Genomic DNA, 6000 nt, shown 5'->3' on the forward strand with positions numbered 1-6000 from the left:
CACCCATTGTAGGGAGTGGGGGAGGTAGTGGCAGATTTGGTTTTGATGCAGGTCTATTTTGGGATATCTCCTTCATTAGTTTCATGAGCTCTGAGAATTGGTCTCTTAATTCAGAAACTTATCCCTGTAGGTTCTGGACTTGTTCTTGGTCTTCCATTATCTTCTTTGTTTGAGACCTTGTTAAGTACACTCGTCTTGGTTAAACTGCTTGCTTGGTCAGACTTGCTTTGCTTGGAGCAATGTTGATTTCCTGTGATAAGAAATTTTAAATTAGTTTGAAATTCTATTAGAGTTAGGGATCCTAACTAGACAAAGGATACAGAGGACTATAATCGCCAAAAATGGAGTCTGCAGAAAGATAATTGTGTCGACCTTATCATGGCATCGCTCGATAGTCCGACGGTGAATGACTGGATCAAATGCTTGTCTATGATACTTGTCCATATGGCACATTCGTCTTTTCATACAACCCTAGCGAGGATAGTTCCTAAGAGAGTTATACTATTTATTCATATTTTGCTAAACAATGGTCTAAAGCGATTCATTAATCAATCAGCTCATACATAGCATTCTTTATAATTGCCTAGGCTCAGGGAGACTCTTTAAAATACAATGACATCTTTTGAGGTACTCATAGAGTCCTTCTTCTTGTCTGGCGGGGTTGAATGTTCTTAAGGCATATTCAGATTCTGGCAGGAGCTCTTGTTTCCCTTGTGCTATCATTCTTTCTAGCTAGTCAACTTTTTCTCTCAGCTCTTGATGAAGGTTTGCTTGCCTTTCCTTTTCTTTTCTTTCTTTAGCACACTCTTTCAAAATATCATTGATAAGCTGTGCCTGCTCCTTTAGTTCAAGCTTTTTCTTTTTGCTTTCTTGTTTATACTCTTCCATGAGTATTTTCTGGTATTCCATTTTCTCTTGCAACTTGCCATTCCAAACTCCTGCCTCTCTTATTGCACCTTGGAGGGAGATCTTTTATTTTTCCCATCGTGTTTCTTGTTCCTCAAATTCCTCCTTTTCTGTAGTCACTTATTCCCTGAGCCTTTTTGCCTCCTTTTTTAGGATTTGCTGTTGGTCTTCCAACTTCCTTATCCATTCTTGTAGTTGCTGGTTTTTGGCATTCGAACCCTGTAAAGACCTGACCAAATGGGCATTAGCTTCTTCTAAGAGATTTTCCCGATGAGGCACGCTCCCCTTAGATTCTGCTGGTTCAAGGACTAGGTACTCCTGATCTCTGCTTGCCCTCCATCTAAGGTAATCTTCTATGGTACTTAGCCCTTTGGGTGACCATTCCATCATAGTGACGCCCTCCCAGGATTTACGGAATGCTTTCAATTTTTCCTCTCAACTTAGTTCATGGTAGAAATGAGCTTGATGGAATTTTTCAACATTGGGCATGGATTGGGTTGAACCAAACTGCCTCATTACCAAAGCGGGGATGTAACTTGTGTATCTGGTCACTCCGAATCAAAAGTACCAAGTAATTACTCCCCATACTGAATAAATAGGCTGACCCATGGTCCATAGCTTCCTCCAGCAGTAGTTGTGACTATTAAAACTTAGAATCTGCTTTTGCCATTGTAGCTCATTCTTTGAAATTATTGTCAGTCTAGCCATTTTTTCGATGAGCGGTTAGTTAGGATACCAAGTTAACCCCCTAGTTTATAGAGGACACATGTGACTAAGAATCCAAAGATGTAGCAATTAAGAATAGCACTTGATAGATCCCCTGCCTTGCCGTCGGCAATAGGTAAGTGTCAAAAGGGTCTCTGCAAGGATTGCTGGTATTGGGTTGACATTTTGCTTTTCTACTGCCCAGAACACTTCTGTAACGCTGCAGGTTATAATTGCCAAAGGCCCGGGAAGTAAGATCAAGCCATAAATCCCCAGAGCTAGTGCCATCGAAGCCTGTTCCCATTATTTATTCTGAATGTGCAGATCCAAATGGTTTTTGACTTAAGTCCAATACCACCCACGTGTGCTTCCCTTGACAGTTTCCTTTTCCCTTGCTTCCTCAGCAGAGATTCCTAGTATATGTGCGAACTATTTCCAAGTCTGTATATGTTCGAGGTGCAGGTAGATCTGATTTTGTGCCCATAAGGGATTTCTAACAGCGCCTAATATTCTTCTATAATGGGAGTTATATCTATGCCGTTGAAGGAGAACACCCCATACTTGGGATTCCAAGTCGATAGCATGGCCTTTAATGCCAGAACTTGTATTCTGACCCGTATCAAGGTTGCAATCCTTCCATACTTTTCCTCAAACTTTGCCTTGACGTGATCGGGAAATGATTTCAATCTGGATAGATCCTCGAGACCGGTCATTCTGATTTCAACCATGCTTGGATCCAATGGACGTAGTAGGACTGTATCTACCCCGGTGCCATCAATCTGTGGGGACTCTAAACTATAAAGCGGTTTGGACCATTGTCTAGCATTCTGTTTCCGTCTAGGAACTCTTTCCATTGACTGACTCGAGGATGCCATATTAAAGTTTTCGTTTTACCCTTTACAGACTCTAATTTATAATGCCTATGAAAACAAAAATTTGTTAGCAGAACAACTTCAGGTAATTTTGAATTATACTGCTGCCATGGCCATATATATACACCTATCAAAGTAGGAAGATGTTTAGATCATCCTAACAGTATGATTCAAAATTATCCTCATGTTATTTAAAAACACAAATAGAGTAAAGTGAAAGTATGTAGGTGTGACACCCCTTACCCGTCTACAGTGTAGCCGAGTAAGCTGTGCCACACAGTGTGTCGGAGCACCAAATCATATTTTAATTCAATTTATCCTTTTTACTTATTTATTTACAATTTTTTATTAATCTAAATTTTTCCACAAATTTTATAGAAAATTCGGCAGAGTGCCGGCTATAAATTGGAAAAACAGTTCTTCTGAATCTATTAAAAACACTTCCAATAAAATCATCACATCATTCTCAGTCAACCACCTATATATTCTCAGCAATTTCTCAATTGACTTCAGTATCTCAAAATTTAATTCAATTCATATTACAGTCAACTCAATGAGAAATGCTCACATTTATTACTGAACATAGTTCAAAGATAATTACATCAAAAGCATAATTACATGAATTTATAATATGCATTACAGAAGTTTACGAAATACAAAATATCAAAATATCAAAAGTGGCCTAATGTTCTACCAAATGCACTGCAATATGAGGTGACTCTGGACTCCGGGCGTAGATCTGAAGGCTCACCCTGTATGAGACCTGCTGGACTCCCCAGCTATGTCTCCAGTACCTACGTGTGGCAAAAGCGACGCGCTAAGCAACTCTGCTTAGTGGTGACAATATAAAATAAAATAACTAAAATAAAGTAAATATGCAGAATGTATGTTTACATTTTTGGTAGACTAAATTTCTAATATTTATTGCAGTATTATTCGATTAAAATTTGGTAAAATTTATTATCATTGCCTGAGTAACCCATACTAGTCGACTGGACTGGATAAATGGGTAAAGTGGCACTGGGTACTAAGTACCTCGAACTATCACACCATCGGTCACATTGTGTCTCCCGTTGTGCAACAGAACAGCTAATAAGCTGTAATAATTATCAGGGATGAAACCCAAGTATAATATCTCAATCAACATAGCCAAAGGCTATTTTATCACAAAATGGCACATGAGGCCATAAAACTCATAATGGCATAAAGCCATATGCAGTACTGCTAACAGAATCATATTGGCATGCCAACCTATCCAAACCAATCTTGCTAGGTAAACTAGGGCATATTACACTTTTAAGTTTCACAATTCATGAAATTCAAGTTTTGGTGTTACTATTCAATTCATTAGTCAACAAAATGTTGACTTTTACATGGACAATAGGTACATTGGTTTTAATACTCCCAACATACCACATTTTGCATTCTAAAATTGTTGGTATTGGTTGCCAATATCATTTCTAAGCTTAATGTTAATTGTTCAAAATTTTCAGTTTTCAAACTTTGTGTTTACTATTCCATTATTCATTTTTGCAGTGGGAATTTGGCAAAATGATCAACATGAAAGTTGTTCCTTATTTTTTCTAGTTATATTTCCTTTTTTCAATCACTCCATTTGGAGTTTTTTAGCTCAAGTTATGGCCCAAAAACCACAACTGGCCTGATTATAATTTTTCCAGAATTTCTGGACTGACCAAATCTACAGTATTTTGAGCAGTGATTGCAAGTCACTTTTTGAATATGTTATGATCATAATTTGGGTTATGTTTCTTCATGAAAGTTGTAGGTCTATATCTCAGCTTGTTTCTGGTAAAATTTCAGGTCAATTGAACCTTTCTACACTGAGTTATGACTAAATGACTAAACTCTGTTCATTTGGTCATTTTGCCCAGGCAGAATGCAGGTCACTCGGATTAGGGCAATCTTTAGGTCAACTTAGTTTGATTTTCTGGGCATGGTTTCTTCACCAAAGTTGTGTCATTATGTGTCTAGTTGCATGCCCAATTGGCCTTGCACCAATTGAACCTCTGAACTCCAGTTATTGCTGCCCAAACCTACTGGACTCATGCCTAGTCCTGTTGGTCACCAAGAGCAGCCACACCAAACTCAATTCCCACTACACAACCCACTTCATTTTTTATTCAAACAAAACCAAATGGTCACTAATTGACCATTAAAACCTACTTTCATCATCACATGATCAAAGTCTCATTTTCATCCCAAACCCTAACTCAACTATGTCAAACCATGCATTATAACTTGCATTTCATCACTCCACTAAAGAGATCAATACCAAGGGCAGCCATACTACCATTTTAGTTCCATTAAAACCATCAAAATCTTACCCCAACCAAGGCTGCTGAAAATATGGGATGAGCATACACATGGTATTTATTAAATTCTTTGTAATTTTTGCACTCAATCATACTCCTTTAACATGAATTTAAAGAGAAAATCAAGTTTAGGTCACTAACCTCTAATGGAGTGAAATTCCTACTTGCTAGGGTTCTTCTTTCTCTTTTCTTTTTGCTCCCAAAAGACTCACCAAGATGTAAGAACAAGTTTTTATGTTGGGAACATAGGGTTTAGTTGGGTAAAAACCATGGAAATCAAGCTTTGAAAAGCTTGACAATGGTGGCCATAGAGGGAGAGTGAAACGGCAAGAAGAAGGTGCAAGAGTTTTCTGATTTTTTTTCTTTTGTTTTCTGCCCATTAAGTCATTTTAAACAATTTAGTGCCATGTGTCAACATGTGATTGGGTGGGAGAATAGTAATGACATCATAATGATGTCATAATCCTCTCTTTTTTTTTCATTTTCTATCCTTTTCTTGTCTATTTAATTTCAATTAAATTTTTAACAATATTTTTTCACGTTTTATGTCATATAAATTATTTATCTAACTGGACAAGTTGGCCAAAAATCATCTCTGAAGACAAAATGACCAAAATGCCCTCCGTTTGGTTTAACAAGCCAAAATTGTGTGTACCGATAGAAAAATTTTTCTAAGCATTTTTTTTGGCATTCTAATGCCATAAGAACCTCAATGACCCTTCTCTGGAGTCCCAAAAATTTTTTATAATTTTTTTCCTGGGTCTAGGGTTTTTAACGGCCTTCACCGTCACTTCCCCTTCGGGTTACTCATCACTGGGGTTTCGGCTAGTTTAACCTTAGTGTATTTCATTCCTATAAATTTTCCTTGATTGTTATGAGCATTATTTAGTTTCTTTATAACTCATCACTCTAGTATATTTAAAATTTCCAACATTCTAGCTGCCCGGACCAACATTGGTCACCGGATCAGTAGATTGTACGGACTAGCTAAAGTGAGGATGTTACAGTAGGTCCCTTTTGTCCTAAAAGAGGGATAGTCCTAGTACCGGGTAAGTACTATCTAATTGGATAGTTCTATCTTACAAGGTAGTTTGCTATGGTTTTCAGTTACTATGATAGTTTAGCTCAAAGTCTAATTTTCTAAAAGCCACAGGTCCCCAAATCGTCCCTACTATGAATAGTAG

This window comes from Hevea brasiliensis, chromosome 12 (assembly GCF_030052815.1).
Source record: "Hevea brasiliensis isolate MT/VB/25A 57/8 chromosome 12, ASM3005281v1, whole genome shotgun sequence".
Classification (NCBI taxonomy): Eukaryota; Viridiplantae; Streptophyta; class Magnoliopsida; order Malpighiales; family Euphorbiaceae; genus Hevea; species Hevea brasiliensis.